The following is a 24,610-nucleotide window of genomic DNA, read 5'->3' on the forward strand; positions in this document are numbered from 1 at the left end:
GCCAGACAACAGAGCCAAAGCTGTGAAAGACAGCAATTTTTCATACTCCTCCTTTCCCTTCCACATCACTACTGTCAAGACTGCTCAAGACCGGTTTATTGGAGTCATCAAAAACAGAACAGGATGTTGCCCATCCACAATATTTTATTGGTGCTTTTAAATTTTAGATCATTCTCCCAACCAATGAAACTTTAGAACGTTTATAGTACCATTTTGTAGCCTCTTCCTTGGTAGATTAAAGCATACCAGGCCTGACAATTTGCAATATACAGCCTATCAGCAATATATAGCAGTCTTCCAAAGGTCTGGCAAATGTTCTGTTTCTTTTTTTTAAAAAAATAATAATGTTATATTGCACTGCCTGTGAGCTGTGTTTATCTTGATGGGTCATCAACTGGGTAAATCATTAGTGACCTCTTTCACCATACAGATTTATATGTTGCTTAGATGGATCTACTGAGCTGATTTTTCTACAAGCATTCCATTAATCTTACGAGACAGATTGAAAGATTTCTAGTCAGTTCTGTTTTGCCTTACTTGAATGTTAGACAACACATAGAGCATCCATATACAGTAAGCAGCAGGTTTAGGCACTCTTAATCTGCCTTGATATGCATAATGGATATACTATTCCATAGTGGATGGAACTACCAAACATGATAGGCCCAACTGTGTAACATCACCTGGTAAAATGGGGGGAGGAGGGACATTTGATCACATATTATTTGATCCACACACTGTTGTGCATGGTACGTGATACCATTCTGTAAGTTGTTCATTCATTCATTCACTTTGTACCTCACCTTCCTCCCTAGTGGGCACCCAAAGCAGCTTAAATCACCATGTTGCTCTGCCGCCACCACCACCACCATCCACCCTGCTGTCTCAATATAAAAAGAACTTATGAAGGTATACAGGTAGCCCATAAAGATACTCTGAAAAGGTGAACTGGGGCAGAGCTCTTTGGACTTGGAGGGTTATTAGAATGCACTACAAATGAAAGATGTGTGGCTGATTTTTTTTTTACTTAAAAAGGGAGGCTTTGCTTAACCTATTTTGGCAACCTCCAGATCTGGTGCTTAGGCAATATATATATAACTGGGCAACTGTGAGTGTGGGTGGCATGTCAGGCTTACTTTTCAGGATTCTAAGTCGTTATGCTTAGGACACTGTTTGCTAGTTGGCATTCAGCTGTGGTCTCGGAGCAGCAATACAATATGAATGCTTTAAAAAATTCCATGCCTCTGCCTGTGATAACATGAAGGAATATGCTGTGATTAATGCAGCATTCTCCTAATGAAGGCTTGAGCGAAAAATGGTGCATGTCATAAGAAATGCCAGCAAAAGGCACTGTATCATTGACTCCCACTTACTTCCTGAAAACAGATTAATTGTAACTGGTAGCAATCACTGCCATCTGCAAACATTTCAATTTCTAAAATAAACTTCAGATGAGATGATATTATGGGCACTTTGTACATGTCAGCTACATTCAGAGCGATCAAACTGTGACAGCTATCCTCAGAGTTCCACAGCTGCTCACTGTATTAAGTTGTACATTATTTTGTGTGTGTGTGTGGGGGGGGGGTACATTTAATTTCAGGGTAGAGCAAGACTTCAATGTAGAAGTAAATGCATTTAATTTCCTGTGTAAATCCATTAATGACACATGATAAGAAATCATGATGGATTTCTAGTTGATGACAATTCAGTATTACTTATAGAAATGTGAAATTGTTTAGTCATTATTCCAAAACAACATCCTCCCAGAATTAAGAGTGGGTTGAGACAAAAAGATAAGGTTAAATGTAGATAACAGGCCTTTTTTTTTGGCTGAAACAGACCAATGACTTTTCAGTTCTAATATTGCTATAAAAATAAAGAGAACACCAATCTCACTCCACACTCAGACCTATCTTGCTACCCAGAACTTAGGAAGGATGCAGGTAAATGTAGTGATTGGAATAAGGTTGCCATCGTCAGCCCTGATGGCAATAAGTGCACTTCCTGGAAGAACTCTAGAGTTGACAGAAGAGTCATTAACACATGAAGCTGCTTTCTATGGAGTCAGACCATTGCTCTATCAAGGTTAGCATTTTCTACCCTGATTGGTAGTGGGTCTACAGGATCTCAAATAGAGGGTGTTTTTTACATAATCTACTATCTGTTCCTTTTAATTGGAAATACTGAGGACTGAACTTGGGACCTTCTGCTTGTAAAGCAGATGCTTTACTACTGACCTATGGCTCTGCCATCTTATTCCCATGACTTCATGCTGAAGAAGTATAGTTGCCAGCCGTCTTCATATGCCAAATCTTGTCTCTGGACAGAGCCTTGCTAACCACTGCAGGCAAGGGTGGAATATGAGTATTTAGGTCTCTGTACCCCTCTACATTGTGATTTGATTATTTTCATCTGTTGCTCTCCAGGATGGGTCTTCCTGCCAGATTTTATTGTGATGTGATACATGGACAGGGCTGACCAGTAAAAAGTGTCCTTGGTCATGCACTTTTTGTGTGTTGACATATCATGTAAATATTCAGAGGAAGGGAGATAATGTTTCTCTTTCATCCTGTGATCATTGTACAATAGGGACAATGTGGAACAGTTTTTGTAAATTGCCACTGACTTTTATAAATCAACAAAGTTCTACAATAGGCCAAATGCATTTGAAAGATCTAACTCTGTGATCGATGCAAATTATCACATAAATGACTGTAAGGTCACAAGTCCATTTGTGGCAGTTGGTTTTCAGCTTTGGTGGCTATGTTATTGAGTTAATGGGACACGGGGTGAAATTATTTGGTTTCTTCTGTTTCCCAACAGTTGCTGGGGAACCCTAGTGACCATACTTAAGGCGTGATCTAGAGCAGCAGTCCCCAACTTTTTTGGCACCAGGGACCAGTTTTGTGGAAGACAGTTTTTCCATGGACTGGAGGAGGGGGGTGGTTTTGGGATGATACAATTGTGCACTTTATTTCTATTAATCTGATGTGATAGTTAAGTGTGTAGACTCTTATCTGGGAGACCTGGGTTTGATTCCCCACTCCTCCACTTGCAGCTGCTGGAATAGCCTTGGGTCAGCCATAGTTCTTGCAGAGTTGTCCTTGAAAGGGCAGCTTCTTTCAGAGCCCTCTCAGCCCCACCCACCTCACTGGTTGTCTGTTGTGGGCGAGGGAGAGGTAAAGGAGATTGTGAGCCGCTCTGAGACTCTGAAATTTTGAGTGGAGGGCAGGATATAAATCCAATGTTGTCTTATTATTATTATTATTACTACTACATTGTAATATATGATGAAATAATTATACAACTCATGGCTTGGTTGCTAACAGGCCATGGACCAGTATCGTTTGGGGACCCCTGGTCTAGAAATCTCTTGGACATACAATGGATCGCCAGACATCAGAGATCAGTTCCCCTCAAGAAAATGGATGCTTTGGAGGATGAACTCTGTTTTGACCTGCCAAGGTCTCTCTCCTCCACAAACCTCACCTTCCCCAGGTTCTACCCCATTACCTGTGGCTGTGGGCTCAGGGTACATATTATCATAATGTCTGAAAAGCCACAGAGTGGAAAGAAATGTGCATCATATCCTCCTGGTTCTTTGAAGCTGATAGATAACGTGATGGCAGCTCACTTAGCATAAGGATGATCATAGTACTTGTAAAATCAGTGAGAAATAGGAGAGAATGATGTAGGCACAGCTCACAAATGAACTGAAATACAGAGTGCTCTGAACAAGCTTTTTGGAAATTAACCAAGATGCACTCAGCCAGACTGGAAAATTCTTAATATATCTGTCCCACTTTCGAAACCAAACCAGGTGATTCAAAAAACCGTGAGATTTGGATAAGGAGAATCTCAGAAGCACCTGTTCTTTGCTGTAGAGTTCCAAGGAGGTCTGTACCTTAGCAGCAGTTCTAGTTCATCAGCAAGATGGGTGTGTCAGCATTTCCATGCAAGAAGCAAACAAAAATCCGCTGGCGTTAGCCGAGTTTATGTGAATTGTGCAGGATTCATTTGTCCTGCATCATGTCCACCTCCATGCTTATCCACTCGAGGTGACAGAAGATAAATGAACAAGGCTCTGTCTGCTTCGCCAGCTGTCCTACTTACTTGGAGACAATCCCCTATCTCTGCATTCAGGCTGTTTAGACTGACTGCTGCAGCTGTGTTAGGTACTCTGCAGCTGCTGGGATGCTTCAGAGACCAACTGCTCCCTATTTTCAGCTCCCGTGCTGTCTCCTGCACTCCCTGAAAGGGGTCCAAGTGCCTGTTAGCTGCTTAATGTTCTGATTTTCTTTTAAAAAGTCCTGAAACATGGCACAGTTGAAATGTCTCCCCCACACACACACACACCTTTCTATTGCTTTTTCTTATTCTGGACTGCTTTTGCTAAATTGTTAATAAACCCATAAGAGTGGCATGCCATTTTAATAATAGCCTAGCCACCTTCACATACGGCTTTGTAAAATCAAAATAAACCTAGCCTGTTTCATCCGGTTCCAAAAGCAAAAAGGGTATTATTTTGGCAGCATCTCCTTTTAAGGAAATATTACATATCACCAAAAACAAGCCTGCATAACAAGAGGATTAATTACAGGGAAAGGAAGGCAATTCAAGCCCTTTCACACATTGCTTGGCAGCAGACTCAACAGTAAACGACAGCCAGGCCTTGGATCTCTTTTAAGTGTACCTGCATGGTGGAGGTAATTGCAAATACCTATTTCTCTCATTTACACTTCATGCTGCATGGCAAAAGCATCCAAAACTGAGGTGCAATGTAAACACAACATGTGTAGCTTTTAGAAAGCCTCTAGACAAAACAAACATGTGCAAGGCTAGATGTACTAGTGAATGGAAACAGTGCCAAATATTTTGGTTCTATTAATTTCAAATTCTGATTAAAAAAAACAAAACAAAAAACTTTGGTGGTCATCCATCACATTCAAAGATTCACTTGTCAACCAGGACAAAATTCCAGATAGGTGATTTCGTTCTGAAACAGCTGCACAATAGGCTTGCCAACTCTGGGTTAGGAAATTCCTGGAGATTTGGGGGCGGAGCCTGAGGATGATGAAGTTTGGGGAGGGGGAGGAGTTCAGCAGGGATGTTAGAAGGGAAGGACTTGGTGCTGTCCTTTTGACCTCAGCCTCCAGAAGAGGGGATTACAAAAGAGTTAGATAGACAGGCACGCTGTGGGTTTCCTTCCAGTTTTCTCTTCAGTCTCTGTTTCCTCCCTTTGTGGTGTAGACTGATAATTCTTAGGGAGCAATTTCCTCTCTGCTTACTACATACTTCCTCTCATTCACACGCAAAGATGCACATTTTTCTCCATCTTGCACCATGGAGGTTGGCATCCACCATCATCCAACTAGTTAGAATAGGTAATCTATTTCTATCTCTCATCTGCACTATCTAAAATGTAGTTCCTTCAATAAACTTTTTTTTATTTGCCTGAAATTGTCTAACTGTTGTAACTTTGTAAAATTGCTAGCACACTCAGCACAGACACTTTGCTGCATGGTTAGCTTTAAGCACTGTGCTACTTAAGGAAAAGATTCTTGGTTGCACCAAACCAGAGAATCTAAAATGAAGCTGCCATTTTCTCTAGGGTACCTGATCTCTGTCATCTGGAGATCTGTTGTAATTCCAGGACAACTCTATTCCCCACCTAGAGCCTGGCAAACAAATGCATGGAAACACAATCTAGATTAAAGATGCAGTGCTGGGTAATGGGGACGTGGAACTTTAACACTCATCCGCAAGCCATTTCCTTGATGGAAAATGTATGTGTTCTCCCAGTCTGTCTCAAGCCAAGGCAGGGAAAAATACAGGCGGAATACAGGTGCCACTGATTTACCTGTACTACAGCTTAACACAGCCAGAGGCATATTTTCAGTTAGAAAATAGTATGGAAAACAAGAGTTAACCATCTTTTCTCAGAGCTGTGATCCTCATCCAGATCAGAAACTATAGCTATAGTGCCAGACAGTGTGTCTGGGGTTCATGCCATGGAACTCTAATATCAGGTTCAAATGTAACAAAACAGGCTTTAGAATCCTGAAAGCTTAAGGGACAACCTTCCAACAATTTATATTTCGAAATATGTCGAGACTCTATATGTAACGTACTCAATCTGGAGACGCGAGTAGGGCAACATTCTTTATTCGGAGCACGTTGCAAGAGAGGGAACACGCGGGCCGGGTCCCGCTTATGTACAATCCCTGGTACAGCCTACTGGACAGGTCAGGCCAATCCTGACCCGTTAAACTTCCCGCCACAGCTGGTGATTGGTGGGGGATTTCGCGCCCCACGCTGGAGGCGCCTGGGACAGCCCAGTCGCCTCTGCGCATGGCGCGTATGGCTGCCGATACACTACACTATATCTTGCTTCCATTTTATCTAATATCAGCCACGGGCATTCAGTAAAATGAATTACATTATATTTTTCAGAGCAGTGAATGCATAGGGTTGGATCCATCTTGCTTTCCAGCTGGAGAAAAAAGGAGGAGATGGTCCCTTTTGACCAACAAAAGGATGATGGGGATCATGGAAGTGTATAGATGGAAGGCATATAGGATGGGGGCTGGAGTAAAGAGGAGAATTAGGTGACACTGAGTGGGGAAAAAAACTGGCTGGATTCAACCCGTATGCTTTTGTCTTTAATTTAAAAATTGCTGAAGTAATAAATTATCACATTATTTACCTTCAGGGCTGTGTAAATACATTTCACATTCCTCCAGTCTATGATTTGAGTAGGGTCTACTTTCAAATTTTGTTTTAATATTACAAGACCACTTTTGGCTGAGAGGCTTAATTTGGAGCAAGGGGGGAAGAGATTACAAAAAAAAAAAAAGAACAGCATAAGAAATTAAATTACTGCCAGATTTTTTTTGTTATGGAACAATTTTGCTCTATATCCCACTGACAGGCCTGATTATGTTTGGTTAGGTGCAGCCACTCCAACCCCCCCCTCCCACCCCCAAAAATTCACTATATATCATGGTCAGCATGTACCCATGGGTGTTGTGCTTGCAATAATAGCTCTGCTTCAATCTCCTGCAGGCAAAAAAGACTTGAACAGGTTACTCATCCAAGTGGAGAAACACTTAGCAAGAAGAGTCTGAGAGTGGAAGGTAAAGCATAACTATATTAGCTTAAATGCAAGTCCATTGCTTGAGACACATAATGAGCTGCATATGTCAAAACAACCCTGGCACACTTTCCTTCCTCTGGAGGGAGGAGGGCAAATGGATACATAGATTTCACTGCTAAACATAAGTGATCTGAGCAGAAAGCTGTCCAAGGCTGCAGTCCTGCTCCAGTAAAATTAATGCAAATTTTGTCATTGATTTCTATGGAAGCTGGGTGACAACCTGATTCTTTCAGGGGATGATTTGTGGCCATAGTGTGACCCTATAAAAGACTTGCCCAACTTGGGACCTGCTCTCACAAGGCCCAAGATGAGTACAGTCTTCCAGGTTTGTGTGTCTGTTATGTGTGTCTTATGAATGAATGGCCTCCAAAATGTTCTAACATTAACAGGATTGCTCAGGTCTTGAGGATATGGCTTCCTTTATGGAGAAGGAAGAGGGGGAGGAGGAGGAAGAGAAGAAGAAGAATTAGTTTATAGCCCATCTTCACTACCCGAAGAAGTCCCAGAGTAGCTTACAATCACCTTCTTTTCCTCTCCCCACAATAAACACCCTGTGAGGTCGGTGGGGCTGAAAGAGCTCTGAGAGAGCTGTGATTGACGCAAGGTCACCTAGGGTTTTTTATGTGGAGGAGTAGGGTTTTATGTGGAGGACTGGGGAAACAAGCCTGGTTCTGCAGATTAGAGTCTGCCCCTCTTAACAAATACATCAAGCTGGCTCTTAAGTGTCCATGAATCTAGCCATCTCATGTTGGATCTTCCTCTTTTCCCACTGCCTTCAGCTTTTCCTAGCATTGCCTTTTCAAGTGAGGCTTGCTTTCTCATACGGTTCAATAAAACCGGCTTTTGCTTTCAATTTAGGAGGCATGCCTTTTTGCGACACTTTCTCTTGAGTGTGCAATAGCAGCCAAAGACACAAAGTCAGTGAAGCTTTTCCCACCATGTATTGCCATGAAAAATTGCATTGGTTCATATGCTATATTGATTTAAAGAAAACAGCATAACAGGAGCTTCTAACCAATTAAAAGTGGGGGTGAGTTGTAGATTTGGGACTGTTGCTGCTTTGCAGATGTAGCAAAAAGTTGTCAAGCACCTGGCAACTCATGATCCATGTTACATGTAGCATTCAGCTTGGGAGGTCAGCAGTTGTGAAAGGCTACTGTGTGGCATGGTTTTAATCTGGAGCAATGTTCCATGGGTCCCTTTGAATCCCTTCTTTGAGGTCCCACCCCAGGGGACTCAATGCATGACTGAAGAACTAATAACTCCTGCATATCAAAAAGGTCTCTGGGAAATTGCAAAAAAGGAAGCTAGCTGACAGCATCTTGATTGAGTGATCATGTTGAAACAATAAAACTTGAGCATGGCATCAAAGAAATTATGTTTATATAAATGGAGAAGGAAAGAGAGACTTGCAAAGCTTTCAGATCTGGCTGACGTTCTTCTGAAGCTCACATTAACTGTAGCCATTTGCACTTTGCATCCATTTTGCTTATGTAAATACCACATGTTTCCCTGCCCACCCCCTTTGAGCTTTCATAAAGCTCACTTAACCACTTCATTACGCAGGATGTTTGAACTTGCCATTTGAAAGCAGATGCATGGCACGACCTAGTTCAAGGATAGCCACAAATGTGTCTGTCTGCCCAGACCAGATGCTCCATGGATTTCTAGTTCTAACAGAAGCATCTTGTACTGGATCCAAGGTGACGGATCTGGCACATCATCCGCTTTGTCATTCTGCAGTTGTGATTAACTACAACATTCCAGCTAAGCGCGATGCACAAAACCCAAGGCAATGGTCCACCTGATTGCCCTGCAGTACAAATGCAGTTGCCAACTTGCCAGCTTCCTTCCCATAGCTGCATACTAATGATTTTAACAGCAATACATTAGGTGGGAATTTAACAGGTGATTTTTCCTGGCATTGAGACTCAGTTCAGATGTAACACAAAGTCTAGGTCAGGGCATTAAAACGGCATAAAGTAACATTCAGCCACCTAAAATGACTTTCATAGAATGGTCCTAATGCTAGAAGAACACCACAAAAACACCTTTAGAAGATAGAACCCATCGGTTAAAAAGTTGGGAGGGAGGATGCATGTTTTGGTCTGGCACTGGAAAGAGAGTTCTTTAGATTCCAAAGGCAAGTTGCCACCACTGAAAAAGCCCCATCTCTGTTTCACCTGTACAAGTGGAGGCACTGAAAGCAGGGCTTGGGAAGAAGATCTGATGGACCATTGTTGGTGGTATGGCCTGCATTCCAACAATCATACTGAACATAGTTAAGTTTGATGAAATCATGGGTTTGTGTTATGTCTGAACTGAGCCAAAGTGATAAGAGAAGCTCTGGCTGCTAAGTGGCTCCTAGTTCAGCCTCTCAGAGGCAAACAACAGAATTATGAGAAAAAAAGAGAAGCAAGCACCACCACCACCATCCGTAGGAGCAAAGAGTGGTTTTGTGCTGCACTATTGAAAGCGGTATCCCATTCTTAATAGAAAGGGCAGAGCCTCCTGCTGTCTCCAGTTGGCCACTTTGGAGCCCTAGCTGGTGGTGATGTTGGTGGAAAGTGCTGTCAAGTTACAGCTGACTTGCAGTGACCCCTGTGAGGTTTTCAAGGCAAGAGTGTTCAGAAGTGGTTTTCCAATGCCTGGCTCTGCATAATGACTCTGGGCTTCCTTGGTAGTCTCGCATTCAAATACTAACTGGAGCTGAATCTGCTTAGAATTCATGATCTGATGAGACTGGGCTAGCCTGAGCCATCCAGGTCAGAGCCCTAGCTGCTGAGGCATAAGTCTGTGATTGTAGTTGGTACACCAGTTGGTTTCCATTTCAGTTTCACATGAAGGTTTTTCAGATGAAATGTATGAGAACCAGAATGTGTTAAGGAGAAATGGAATCACAGCAACAAGCTTTGTGTCTGACCTGTGTGCATACATTATAGCTAGGTGCCTACAAAGATGAATTTGTTGGGCTGTCTTCCTGCCTTCTCTAGCCCTTCTTTCCCAGTATTACCAAAGAGATTTGTATACTTATATGCTGATGAAATCTAACCACACTTCTTAATAACAGTCAGTAGGTCAGCCATGGAGCTTCCCAAACAACCCCCAGTGTTAATTAACCCCATAACTCTGGTTTGAATTCAGCTGTTTTTTTCACTGAATCTTGCTGAATTTTCCTCCTATCAAAACCTTCTGTTCCATGAGACCCCATGGGTTGCAGTCCTAAGGTCACTTTCCTTGGAATAAGATGCAACCATGTAGGGCAGGGACAGGCTCACAGACATTGTGCTGACGTATGATGTCACTTCCTGTGCAAAACTGGAAGTGATGTAATTGCGCTAAGATGACACTTTAAGAATCTGCCCTGGCTCTGTGGTTAAACCATACAGTTGGGCGAACTCTACAGCATCACCCCTGCATAAAGACATTGTTTCCAGTTTTGTGCATAGGTGAGGTTAAGCACTGGAGCAATGTCATCATGCCCTCTCCACACTTTTCCTCTGCTGGCCTGTGAACCCATGATGGGGAATGGGAGGGGGAGTTATTCTGGGAAGTCTCCTGCTATAGCGATATTGAATAATAATTATTATGAGGAGATCTGCTTAAGATTGCTCCCATGACCAATGAGGATCCCTTTGCCTATTTTCACTGATGGAAAAGCTGCTGGATCCAACCCATTGTGCAGTAAGGGCTATTTTACCATGAGGAATTAAGGGTTTTCTGCTTCCTCCTCTCTTCCTGGTTAGTTCAAAAATATTTATGGAATATAGTTGCCTTCCTCTGTCTCTGTAATGACCACCCACTAGCTCAAATAAATTTCTGAAAAATGTCCCCCTCCACCCAGCCTTTGATCTTTTTGAACATTCAAGCTTAGGCCCAGAAAGGCTTTTCATACTGAATAGATGCAGATATATTTCCAGAATATGTATAATATTTTGCAGACCTTTGACCCCATTGCATGAGAGGAGCTCCACCCAACTCTCTTCAACAGCAGGAGGAACAGCTCTGCATACTTATTCAGGATGTTCGAGAGAACAGGGCAGCCCCTGGTCAGCCAGATGTTCTCAAGAGTCAAACAGAGTTTGGACTGCAGCTAGTATTTTTTCTGGACTCATGTATGATGTCTGAAAACTGAGTGATTGAGTAACCCTAGAAGGCATTTATCTTAAGCAGGTTTGGTGCATAAAACTGCTGGACCAGAGAATCCTTGATTAAAACCATTTCACAGCCTCAGTTCCCCCCATCTGTAGAATAAAAATGACAATGACCTTCTTCGCAGGTTTTGGTTTGCATGCCTTTAGATTAGTCATTATTTCATGCCTGTTCAGCTGTGGCAATGAATTAGTTAGATTGTTATAGGTTAACAAACGAATAAGGACCTAGTGCCTTGAACAGAGGGGCTCTGGGCAGGTATAACCTCATGTAAGACTGAAAAAGACCCGCCTGTTGCTATTCTCTCTTCAGAATTATAACAGAAACTGGAGTCCTACCTTTGTTTGTAACTCTTCTGGCTAGTTGTTAATGGAGTATTAATATGTGGAGAGAATGGGGCATTGTTTCTTTTCTTTCCTTTCCAAGCAGTTTTTACATTTTGAATTTTGAATCAGTGCAGGTAGAGAGCATTATACATAGGATGCTGAGAAATATTTAGCTTCATCTTACTCATTGAAGTAAGCTTTTTTGTATTGTATCTAGAAAAGCTTTCCAAATCCCCCAGCAATATTTAACTAACTCAGCTCAGAATTTTAAAACAACAACAACAACAACTGTAATTCACTACCTGAGCCCATTTCAATAACTATTTTTATTTGAGGCTTTTAAGTAACAAACTAGGAAGCAGATAACCAGCAAACATTTGAGTGTTAGTGTGATGGACTGCATTTTTAAAGAGTCTTAGAAGTGCTATACAAACAACTAAAGGACTGTGAGTGATTTATTCTTCACAGAGCCAGAGAGCCTTGAGTGACAGGCTGCTCCAGCAATCTGATTGGTTACCATCAGCAGAGCAGAAAAAATATTGAGAGAGCTGGATGCTGAGGAGATTTAGTCAGATTCCTGCCTTAACCGAGGAGGGATGTAGAATAAGACTGCCTGAAAATAGTCCTGACAGAATCAGATTTCTACCTTGACTGGATTCAGTATTATCTGAGAGCAGTTTGAACACAAACAGAGAACTGAGGGAAGGTTTGGCAAGGAGATTTGGGTAACAGAAGAAGACTCCCATTCAGGCCAAAGGAAAAGGGGTAGATCTTCTAGAGCAAGAAGAAGATTCTTCACCTAGTCAAACAGAGAGTGTTATCTCTAGGGAGTATAGAATTCTCTGGTCTAGTGTGATTATAAACTGCCTTTAGAGAACTTAAAACTCTGTGGATTACTCAAGAAAAGTACTGCTGTTCCAAGAGAAGGGGGTTGGGTGCTGGGAAGAGTAAACAAGCATTCCAGGCATAAAAAGTCAACAAAATCCATCAGTTTGCTGCTGCGCACATTGATGCACGACTTCATAATCCCAACTCCTGACCACCTGTGCCTCAGGATATGTTTTTGCCTACTTATGGAGGTCCTCTGGACATGTTCAGTGTGTTCAGTCTTGGCACCTTCAGACTTAAACCCCCAAACTCTTCCACAGTAGAGTGTTGGTTGTTCTGCTGCTCTTCTCCATGGACTTCAACTCTCCAGGACAGGTAAATATGATCTCTCCCCACACCTCATCCCCCTTTTCGCTTCACTAATTACTGTTTTTCTGATATTCATGTGTGTGTGTTAGTTTAAATTCTGTTTTTGTGTGCAGTTTTAACCATGATTTTATTTTAATAAAATCCATTTTTTAATTCAGTTGGTTTGGTCATTTCAAAATATATCTTTCTGAACTAGTACTGAACTAGAACTTTGTGGGAACCCCGCTCCTAAAAAGCTCTACCTAGGTCTTCCTCTGCCAGTTCCCCCTTAAATGAGGAGACCTCCAGAATTTTTGTTAACAGGTGGGTCAACCAAAGTTTCTTCAGGGGAGAATAAACACACATTACCAGAGCTGCTCAGTCTGTGTGTGTGTGGCCGGGGTGGGGTGGGGGGACAGAGAGAAAATCTAGCCTCTGAGGGAGGAAAGCAGAGGGGGTGCATCATAGCTGAACTTGCTTCTCCAGACCCTGAAGATATTTATCTACATATTCATTTAAATATGAATTACTTCTAGATAGGCAAGCTTAAACCACATGGTATGTTTATCTGGTTCGTGCATGTTTGTGTGAAAATGGTAAATAGGTAGTTTTCAGCCTCCAAGTAGTTGCTGGAGCTCACCTGGGATTACAACTGATCTCCAGGAGACAGAGATCAGTTTGCATGGAGAAAACAGCCACTTTGGAAGGTGGACTCTATGATATTAAACCCCATTGAAGTTTTTTTCTACCCCAAACCCTGCTCTCCTCAAATGCCACCCCCAAAATCTCCAGGTACTTTCCAACCTGGAGCTGGCAATCCTAATGGTTAAAACAGGCACATGTTGACAAACAAATTTCAGCTTCAAGATTCTGATATCAAGATTTGATAACATAGTTTGAATCTGATAACTTTTGAGATTTAGGCAATATATGGTGGCAAATCACATCAAATTTGGGTCACCATTTGAAGAGTTATTTCCCACCAGCTCCATCTTCTAGCAGAAGATCTATTGTGAAAGCTGGTGAGGAACAAGTACCACTCATTGCTCAACTGCTCTGAGCTGTTTTGGAAAAAGCAGGATATAAATGTACTGAAATAAATAAAATAAAATAATCCTGATTTAACAGTAGGCATTAATGTTTTGTTGGAGGTCCCTAGAAAGCATGCAGACCAATGAGAATTATGGGTAAGCTTGTTAAAAATCTCTTTCCTTCTCTCAGAAATCTTTAGAAGCTAAGCTGTGCTGCCAGATTTGCTTCATTTTGCTTTGGTCACAACAATCTGACAACTGTACATGGAATGGAAATGTAAAGTGCAACTCACCAAGACTGTATTCAAGTAGGGGCAGAATAAACAACCAGGCCACACACAGACTGAGATTTGCATGTCGATTCAAGAACCGTAGATATTTCCCATGCTCCTGTTTGATATAATAGGAAAAGGAAATCTAAGAGTGAATCCAGCTGTGTATGTTTAATGAAAGATTCAAGCTGCTGTGTCAGTGGGCAATGTTCCATGACCTGAAGCAGCCACTACATCCCAAAGACAAAATTCAAAGTTACATATCTGCACCTTCCTAGGCTTCATAGATTTATCCATTTATCAAGGAGACATTAATTGTATCTTTGCTGTTATTTTACTGTGGCATCTCTGATCATCTTCTCACATGATTTTAAAGTGTGTGTGTGAATGATGTCATGATTTTTAATTTTGCTTTATTTATTTTACTCAAAAATAAAATTTTAAAAGATTTTTTTTTGAGGGGGGGAGTTACCTTGCCATTCAGACCAGACATTGCTAGGAAGAAGATTGACAACATTTTCCTCACCTAGCTGCAGATGTTTTCCCCATTTTTAGAAAATAAAATTTCTTCTCTTCCACTTAGCACTTCATGTTTTGCAAGTATTGCTTCACTAAAGGAGGAAATTACCATCCCAGCTCCTTTTGATCTGTGAAAGTGCTATCAATACCTTTTCATCTCACTTACTAAACAGAATCAGGGTATCTTTGGTGCACCCTTACTATTGTAATTGCTGGCTTCTAATAGTAGTTACTTAACACATATTCATGTCCTACTCAGGGACGTGCAAGAATTGTAAGGAATAAGAAGAGTCAGGGATAGATTTGTTCATGTCAACAATGAAATCTTCCTCATTACTTGGCATATAATAACTTCTTTATGTGGCATCTAAACCAATGGAAGAATGACTTCAATTTTCTTTTTCAAATGCAGGCCATGTTATTAACCTAGTTGTTAGATTCAGAAGAGTGAAAGTCAGAACATCTCTTTTCTGCTTGCCTAAATACCTGGATTCAGTTGAAGAAATAAAATATTTTTTTTAACGCAAATGATTTTATCTGTACTAAGTGACAGCTTTGACCTGTAATGATTTGCAATTTTTGTCTACGAATTTATTCTTCTTGACACCAGAAAGCCATAGAGAGAAGGTTCTGTAAATGAGCTATTTTCAGTAGTAGTTCAGTTCCACAATAGCGTCTGAAACCAAATTTCTTTAGTGGCTGATGTCTAGTCTAAGTGTTATGACTTAGAATGAGGTAGGCTACCCCAGCATAGCATCTATGCCAATGTTGACCATATCTTTTGGTACTCAGGGCCATATCTCCATCCAAACAACTTATGCACTAGCAGCACTCCTGGAGCTATGGCACAAGAGAATACAATCATATAGTCTTCCTGTTATGCACCCAGTTTTTTCCTGCCTTTCTGCCCTCATAAGGGCCACCAAGGGAACTAACCAATTAAAATGTACATAATATAGTAACATTTTAAAAACCATTTAACTAACAACCTCCCCCCCCCCCCACAACATATCATTAAAACATTTTAAACCAGAACTAAAATCCATAAAAGGACTGCTTTAAAAATTAGTGGAATTTTGTGATGGTAGGCTTGTCATGAATTTTGGTTTATGAACCACAAGCAGGGCAAAATACATTATGAATTTTACTTTCTGGTTTAGTTCATGTCCATCCCCAGGGCTTTTTTTGTAGCAGGAACTCCTTTGCATATTAGGCCACACACACCTGATGCAGCCAATCCTCCCAGAGCTTACAGTAGGCCCTGTAATAAGAGCCCTGTAAGCTCTTGGAGGACTGGCTGCATCAGGGGTGTGTGGCCTAATATGCAAAGGAGTTCCTGCTACAAAAAAAGTCCTGTCCATCCCTATTCCAGACCTTCACAGCTACCACTCGAATCCAAAGCAAATCCCTGAAAATTGGCAGTTTAGCTTTTTTGAAGTGTTTCTGACTAAATACAATAACTGTGTTCACCCCATTTTGATTGATGACAAATTAATACCTTCATGGTTAGAAATCAGATTTTTAAAAAAATGTGTGGATCACAAGTTGCCTACCGCTGTCATGGAATTGTAATGCAGACCAGAGAACTTCTCCTCACACTCACTTGTTTGAAGACTTCTGTGGTTTCTATGACTATAACAACAGAAGGGGGGGCATTGTGTGTGTCTCTGTCATATCACCCCTTCCTTGAATATTACTCTGGTAATATTTTGAGTTCTCCAACTCCTAAAACAATGTAGTTAGAATATTAGGCACCCTGAGGTATATATTCTCAGGGTTTATGATGCCTTTGATGCTACTAGAAGTGGGTTAAAGGACAGATGTGATATGAAGGTGAAGAGAGAGAGGAGACCCAATCATTTCCTCTTTATTGCCACTGTAACCATAGAACAGAAGTTGCAGCCTCAGTCAGGGAAATGGATTTGGGGCTCATGGGACAGCATTCTGAAACCCTGTGGTACTGCTGAATTGTTAACAGTGATATTCATTTGAATTTCTCTGGTGTTTCAAAGTGTTCTGCTGTATAGCAAATTGTAAACCACCTTGGGAACTTTTGTATTGAAGTATGCTATAATGATTTTCCCCAGACCTTGATAGCCCAGGCTTGCCTGATCTCATCAGATCTCAGAAGCTAAGCCATATTGGCTCTGGTTAGTATTTGGTGGGAGGGCACCATCAGGGTTGCTACACAGAGACTGGCAGTGGAAAACCACCTTTGAACATTTTTTTGCCTTGAAAACCCTATGGGGATGCTGTAAATCAGTTGTGATTTGACTGCAAAGCCCCGCCCCCCCATAAAATGGGGCTGTAGTATCAATTCAGGAGATGAACTTATATAAAATGTGTATTATATGACACCACCTGTCTTAGAACCAGTCTGAACATGCCACAAATATCACAAGCAGGGATGAGTAGATTTCCTACACTTCTGTCCCATAATAGTTCCATGTGTTTGTTCTTTCCTGCATTCTTCTCTTTTATTCCTATTCAACTGGGAAAAGTTCTAAAGTGGTATTTCAGAATTGCAGCATGTGAAATTCATTACAGTTTGGATGAGACTGTATGTGTCATAGTGCCTGGCACAGACACTCATGCTCCTGGCTTTCTTCAGCTGCCTGTACCTGGTCTCAGCATAACATGCTGAGTTGGCCAAGCACCAATGGGTATGTTTTAAAGATATGTTTTAAAGTCTTTTTTATAGGGATACTGTCTAGTAGCTGCCCCACTAGGGTATTTTGGAGGACCAGGTCTTACTGTGATCCATTCCCCTTTCCCCCTTTTGGCCAAGCATATGCATGTTTGGGAGTGAAAAATAATTCAACCTTGCCTTGCCCACCCTTTCTGTCAGAACTGTCCTTTCAGTACCAACTATCTGATGTGTCTCCAAGCAGTCTTGCTACTTGAGTGATTCCCTCTTCCACAGGGGCCCAGTCCACATATAAATCCATAGATTAAGACTTTATACAACTTTATTAGCTACACATTTTAGAAGGCACAGATATTTGGGGACAATACTAGTAAAAGAACAGAAGGAAAGCCATTGGTTAATCCATTTTTACGTTTCCCTCATAGTTTGGAGTTCTTTTCCTAGCCAATCTAAATTTGAGGAGTGGTGGTGGAATGTGCCATCAAGTGACAGTTGACTTATGGCAGTCTCATGAGGTTTTCAAGAGATGTTCAGAGGTGGTTTGCCATTGCCTGCCTCTGTGTAAGGGCCCTGGAATGCCTTGGTGGTCTTCCATCCAAATACAGCCCAGGACTGATCCTGTTTAGCTTCTGAGATCTGATGAGATTGGGCTAGGTTGGGCTATCCAGGTCAAGAATCTTGAGGTGAAGGCTCAAATTTTTCCTCCAAGATGACTCTTAACTTCAAAATCACAGGTTAAAAGATTTTTTGCACACTGCACTCAAAAAAGCATCCTGTGTGGAACTCCGAACTGAGCTCAGAGATGAGGGGGCTAGGAATAATTTCTCAGGGCAACTGAGAACCTAGCACAAATGGTGAGATTCTGTCATGAACTTTGGTTCATGAACCATAAAACAAGGCAAAACTGTGACAAACTTTGTTTCATGGTTCAGTTTGTGCCCATCCCTGGTTTTGTATCTGCGCTTAAATAAAGATATCATCCCTAATAATGGAAGAAAAGGTAACGTAGACATAAGTGCTGCATCGGAGATGAGTGTACAGGTTTTCATAGTCTGTCACAGGGAATAAACACACTGAAGCTCAAATTTATATTAATTTGCTCTGTATCACATGTAGGTATATTAATGCCACTGATCGATGAGAAACCAGAGAAAGGTTGTGAAGCATAATTTCTTTCCGCTACAATATTGAACCAAGGCTGGCTGAGGAAAAAAATGAATGATTTCTATATCAGACCCAAATAAAGAAATGTGGAACACCTTCAGATTTTCTGTAGCAGCTGCTTTATCACTTTCCTAAAGTCGCTGTAAACATGAGATCTGTTCCTCTAACTCATGATGATTGGAACTGGAATGAAAAGGGAAAAACCATCATGAATTAAACCACCATGAGATAGGTTTTTGTCTTTCCTAGGAAAAAAATGTATAACGAGCTATGAAACCATCTCTTATGCAGCAAATATAAACCACTGGCAGTATGAGAAACTTTCAACAGTTCTGACCATCTCATTCCTAATTATTTACTGGTCTCAATTTGCTACATCATTTTGTAAAAAGTACCACTCAGTTTAATGTTGTGCAACACTGGAAATGGTCCAGATTTTTTTTTCTCCACTTGAATTTGAAACAGGATTATCTTTCTGCCCCAATCCAGAGAAATACATCCAAGTGTCTAGGAGTGCCTAGCTCCTGATCAATCTCGACAACACCAATAATTTGTTTCAGAGCATGTGAGACTTCAAACAAAGTCTGCCTTTGTGTTTAATGAAAGATGAAGCACCCCCAACAGGTATTTTAACATTCCTTGGGGGGTGGGGGAGGAAATAGCTATTGTTCACCTACTCAATGTGAAAATCTCACTGAAACTTCAGCTATTATTATTTGCTGACTTAAAAAAAAAATTGCCTCACCCTCCAGCAATACATGCAAGCAACACAAAGCTTACAGAACAAGGTTACATCCTTTATTGCTTTATTTTCCTCAGTGGCTGCTGGACACTTCTCCAAGTAAGAATGTTTTAGGGTATGTTTAGGATAAGGTGTAAACTCATTCTACACATGCATTCTCTCCTAGTATATTCCAACAGCCCAGGGCTTTTTTTTCTTAGAAAAAGCCCAGCAGGAACTCATTTGCATATTAGTACACACCCCCAGATACCAATCCAGCTGAAACTGTGTTTCTGTGCATTCATGCTAAAAAAAAAAAAAAAGCCCTGCAACAGCCTCAAGACCCTCGTACTCATTGTTTTCTAGGATGAGATCAAAGTTCGAATCTCCACTCTGCCATAAAAGCTTGGTGAGTGACTTTGAGTCAGTCACTTTCATTCCTTTAGCCTAACATACCTGAGGGTTGATATCCATAAGAGATGTGTGAGCAGTGCTACAAGTTACTTTAGGTCCCCACGGGGGAGAAAAATGGGGTAGAATCAATATTGCACAATTTTCTATTGGTTTCTATTTTTTCTTCAGCCACTCAGACCATGAAATGACCACCAACATTTGTTAAGTAACAAAGATGTCTTTCACATTTTTACCCTTCCTTCAAGGACCTCAGGGTGAGTTATGTGAATCCATTTATTATTTTTTTATTTATAGAATTTGCATCTTGCCTCTCTATCCTCACAAGCACCACCACAGCAGCTGACAATTAAAATATACATGATAAAAGTACATTTTGAAGCAATTAAAATCAGCCTCTTTCTAAAATGTACCATTAAAACAATTTGAAAACAGAGTTAAAATACATACAAAACATTTTTAAAAATTTATTATGAAAGAGAGGGATTGTTGAGGGAATGCCAAACAAAGCAAAAATGGCTTTACCAGTTGATGGAGGATGGCAACAGACTCTTACTGGAGAGACAATTTCAGAACTGATGCTAAAAATGAGAAGGCTCTTACCCAGGTTGCCTGTTGCCACCACCTAATCTCAGAAGGTAGAGGCATCTAAAGCAGTGCTTCCAAATATGACCATAGTGGCCAGGTAGATTCATAAGGAATTAGGCGGTTCTTCAGGGATGTTGGCCAGGTAGATTCATAAGGAATTAGGCGGTTCTTCAGGGATGTTGATCCCAAACTGTGTAGACCTTGAAGGTCATGGCCAGCACTTTAAATTGTGCCCGGAAACAAATTGGGAATCAGCATAGATAGGCCAAGGCTGGAGTGATATGTTCGCTACAACCCATTCCAGTCAATATCCTGGCTGCAGAATTCTGTCAGTTGAAGATTCTGAATTCTTCTCAAGGTCAGTCTCACATAGAGAGCATTACTGTAATCTAATCTAGATGTAACCAGGGCATACATCACAGCGGCCATACCTTTTGATTCTCACATGAACCCTGTAATATCAATTAGGGTGAGACTGACTAATCCATGGTCAATCAATGACCTTTAGGCCCCCGCAGATCTGAAAACAGTCTTCCCATTCCTAGTCCAACATTCTAACCACTGGATGATAATAGCTATCGATTTTAAAGTACAATCCTTTGTAAATTGTTCAGAAGTGAGGTCCACTGAGCTCAGAGGAAATTATTTGAGAGTAAATTTGTATAGGATTAAACTGGCCAACATTCAAAAATAACAGTTGCAATATCTGTTTTTTAAAGCTACAGTTTAACATTCTACAGACACTAATATGTATGCTTTATCTGCACGTTGTCCTTGTTAGTGCCTTTGCCAATGTATAAACCAGATCAAGGGAGTATAACACAGCAGCTAAAATCAGTTCAATTATTTAATGAAGTTTCTAAAAAAAATACTTAAGAAGATTGGATACACTGTAAATGTATGCAGGTTCACAGATGTTGCACTTTCCACTGAATTCCACTTGCCTAAATTTCCCTTAATACACTCTTACAATGCCACTCAGAAGTGCTCAAGTGTACCTTGTTCATTGTCCTTCCCTGTCTGGTGTTCTTCTGTATAATCATTTAGATAAAGCAGTAATACCCTGCCGTCCCCTCATGAGTATTTCCTGATACCAAAAATTATGCAAAGTAAGACAGGAGGCAACATATATTAAGAAAAAAATTAAAACGTGATCTTACAAAATGGTAGCCAAGTATTTATTTTGCCTGTTTTCCATCAGTGCATCTGTGAACTTCACAAAATATATTATTAAAGTTTGAACTTAGTCAGCCGCCTCCTGGCTGAACCTGCAATGCCGGTTTTAGGCTGGGGGCTGGGTTTGCCCTCCCGAAAGGAGGGAGGGCTAATGACGGCTCCCGAACATACAGGGAGCTAATGGGGCGTGGCATCGGGGTTATAAAGCCTCGGCCCCACCCCAAGCAACGCAGTTCATTTTTGGCTTTCGGGAAGGAGAGCCGCGTTGCTCGTCAACTGGGGGTGAGGGCCGGAGCCTGGAAGCACATGCAAGCAGCAGTCGCAGCGCGAGCGGGGCTGAGTGCCTTTTCATTTGGCTGTTGTGGGGCGAGCGGCAGTGCGATGCGTGGGACTTCTGGAAGCGTATAGCTCCATTGGGCTGAGTGCATTCTCCAGCAAGCATGGGGCGAATGGTAGTGCAGCGCATTAAGGGTGGGGAGCGTACAGCTCCGTCTGCCTACAACCAGCCCGGGCAGCGGGGGTTGGCCTCAAGGGGGGTTGTTTGGCTTGGTCAGGGAGGGTTGTTAGGTGAGGGAGTTGGGCCTTGTTGCCCCCCTCCCTTCTCCCATTTGTTGTGGGGGTAACAGCAGCCAGGGAGTTCTGGGTCCCCCCCTCAGTTTCACCCACCTCCTTTTTTCAACCCACCCACCTCCCCCTCCCCTCTTTTAGGAACTATTAAAGGGTGTGAAGTAAGTGCAAGGTACACCCCCACCCATTTTCTGGGGGCTACGCTTCTGCTTGGGGAGACTGGTTCCTAGTTCTCTTCTGGGGGGGTGTTTTCTTTGGTGGGTAAGGTAGAGGTGGGCATGGCACCCAAGAAGGGTTAGGGCCCATACGAGGGGAAGCAGCCTGCAAAGAAAAGAGCTCAGCAACCCAGTTCTCCCGAGGCCGTGGGCGAGGAGGCCCAACTTAAGCAGGCCATTATTGGGCTACTGGATGCACTGGAGCAACAGAGGGGTGTGGTTGGGGCTCCTACATGGGAGGGGCGTTGCTGGGCATCCGGACGGTCTTCCAGGTTGACATTTGAAAAAGAGGTTCTGGCTCGCCTTTCTGCTTTGCAGGGTGTGATGGTCGGTGTGGACAGGCGGCAGGAACCTGACCAGGAGGATGATGCGGCGATAGAGGTGGTAGGCAGCAGGGAGCTCGTCACCCATGGAATGGAGGGGGAAGTAGTGCAGCCAGCTCCAGCTATGGCAGTGGCTGTCTGCCCCTCGGGGGTAACGGGTAAGTCCCCACCACAACCCCAATTGCCACGCTGGCCTTGGGGTCCTGTACAGCCTAGCACCCCTCAGGGCTTAGCAGGTCCAATAGTGGCACCGCCAGGGCAGTTGGGGCCTTTTGGGCAACAGGCGTAGGCCGGACCCTCCTGGGCTTGGGGCGTGCCCTGTGTAGCGCCTCAATACCATGGCTTTGTTGGGCCTGTTTCACAGCCCTCCGGGCAAGGGGTGGCCACGACATCATCACTGGGCACCGCCGCTTCTCTGGTGATGCCAGGGGTACTGCCGTGGGGAGGGGGGACAGCACCAATTGTCCCAGCAGGGAGGGTGGCCGGGTTATCAGTGGGGTACCTGACATTATCCTCCTAATCCTTACGGATCCATCCCCTTCCATGTCCTACCATACAGTGACACTGCGTTGCCATTGGGGGATCATTTGGCGACTGCAACTCAGGATAAGATCTTGAGGGGCGAATATGTGGATGTGTTCAGCCTTCTCTTTAGAGAGCTTGAAAAGAAAGATAAGGAGGAGCTCGATGATAAGGAGAAAGAGAAGCTGAAATGTCTTAAGGTGGATAGGACCTGGTCCAACTGGTTGCCGGGTTTCTTGATCTACGCGGGGGTAATAGCAAGGACGCAGCCTTTATGGGCCACGGCATTGTTTCGATATTGCGACATAGTGCACCGTGCATATACGGATTTCGTCAGTGCAGCGTGGTTGCAATTTGACAAGGCCTTCAGGATGAGGGCTGCAGTCAACCCTGGGCTCCCTTGGGATCAAATCAACCAGCAGCTTTGGCTCCAGTTGATGTCCCCGGCAAAGCCCAATACGGGGGACAGGGCCGATACTGGGCACCTGGTGCATAAACAACAGAGCAGCACAGGTGCCCACAGTGTGGCAAGCCAGTTGGTTCAACCTCGGCTGCTCTGCTGGGAATTTACGTCCAAAGGTGTGTGTTACAGGAAGGCCTGCAAATTCAAATATGAGTGCCCGCTGTGTGGGGGGGACTCACGCCTTTTCAGCCTGCAGTAAATAAAAAACAAAGGCTGGCCCCAAGCACCCCGGTGGAAAAAGGACCCAGTCCTATTCGTCTGAAGGTACTTAGGCTGCTATTGGCTGGTTACCCCCTGACAGTCGATAGGGATTATCTAATGGATGGTTTAACTTATGGTTTTAGGATTCTGTATCAGGGACCTAGGGTTCCTTGTTTGGCCCCCAATCTGCGCTTAGTGATAGGGATGGAACATGTGGTCAGGGCAAAAATAGACAAGGAATGCTTGGAAGGGAGGGTCATTGGCCCATTCAAGACCCTGCCAATACCCACATTACAGATATCTTCCTTAGGAGTGGTGCCTAAAAAAGCACCAGGGGAATACCGTCTGATACATCATTTGTCTTACCCCAAGGGTGGATCAGTGAATGATTCTATTCCGGAAGTTCTTTGTTCAGTTAGGTACACCTCCTTTGATCAAACGATCAAGGTGGTTAGGGGTTGCGGTGTAGGGGCCGAAATGGCGAAGTGTGACATTAAGTCAGCATTTCATCTTCTGCCCGTACACCCTTAGGACTTTGATTTGCTGGGCTTCGCATTTGAGGGGAAGTATTACATGGATAGGGCCCTGCCCATGGGCTGTTCAGTGTCCTGTGCCACTTTTGAAAGGTTTAGTTCTTTTTTGGAATGGGCACTTTGGGCCAGGTCGGGGTCAAGTGACACCGATCATTACCTGGATGACTATCTTTTCGTGGGTCCCGCCGGGTCCGGACAATGTGCCAGATTATTGCGTTCATTCGAGGACCTTGCTCAAGTTCTGGGGGTGCAATTGGCCCATGAGAAGACAGAGGGCCCCAGCTCAGTTCTTACTTTTTTAGGCATTGAACTTGACACCATGCAGCAAACCTCAAGGTTGCCAGCAAACAAAGTGGCGGGCCTTAGGGATAGATTAGCTTCTCTCAAACAGCAGTGCAAGGTGTCACTGTTGGAGCTTCAGCAGTTTGTGGGGCATCTCAACTT

Source organism: Heteronotia binoei, chromosome 3 (assembly GCF_032191835.1).
Source record: "Heteronotia binoei isolate CCM8104 ecotype False Entrance Well chromosome 3, APGP_CSIRO_Hbin_v1, whole genome shotgun sequence".
NCBI classification, from domain to species: Eukaryota; Metazoa; Chordata; class Lepidosauria; order Squamata; family Gekkonidae; genus Heteronotia; species Heteronotia binoei.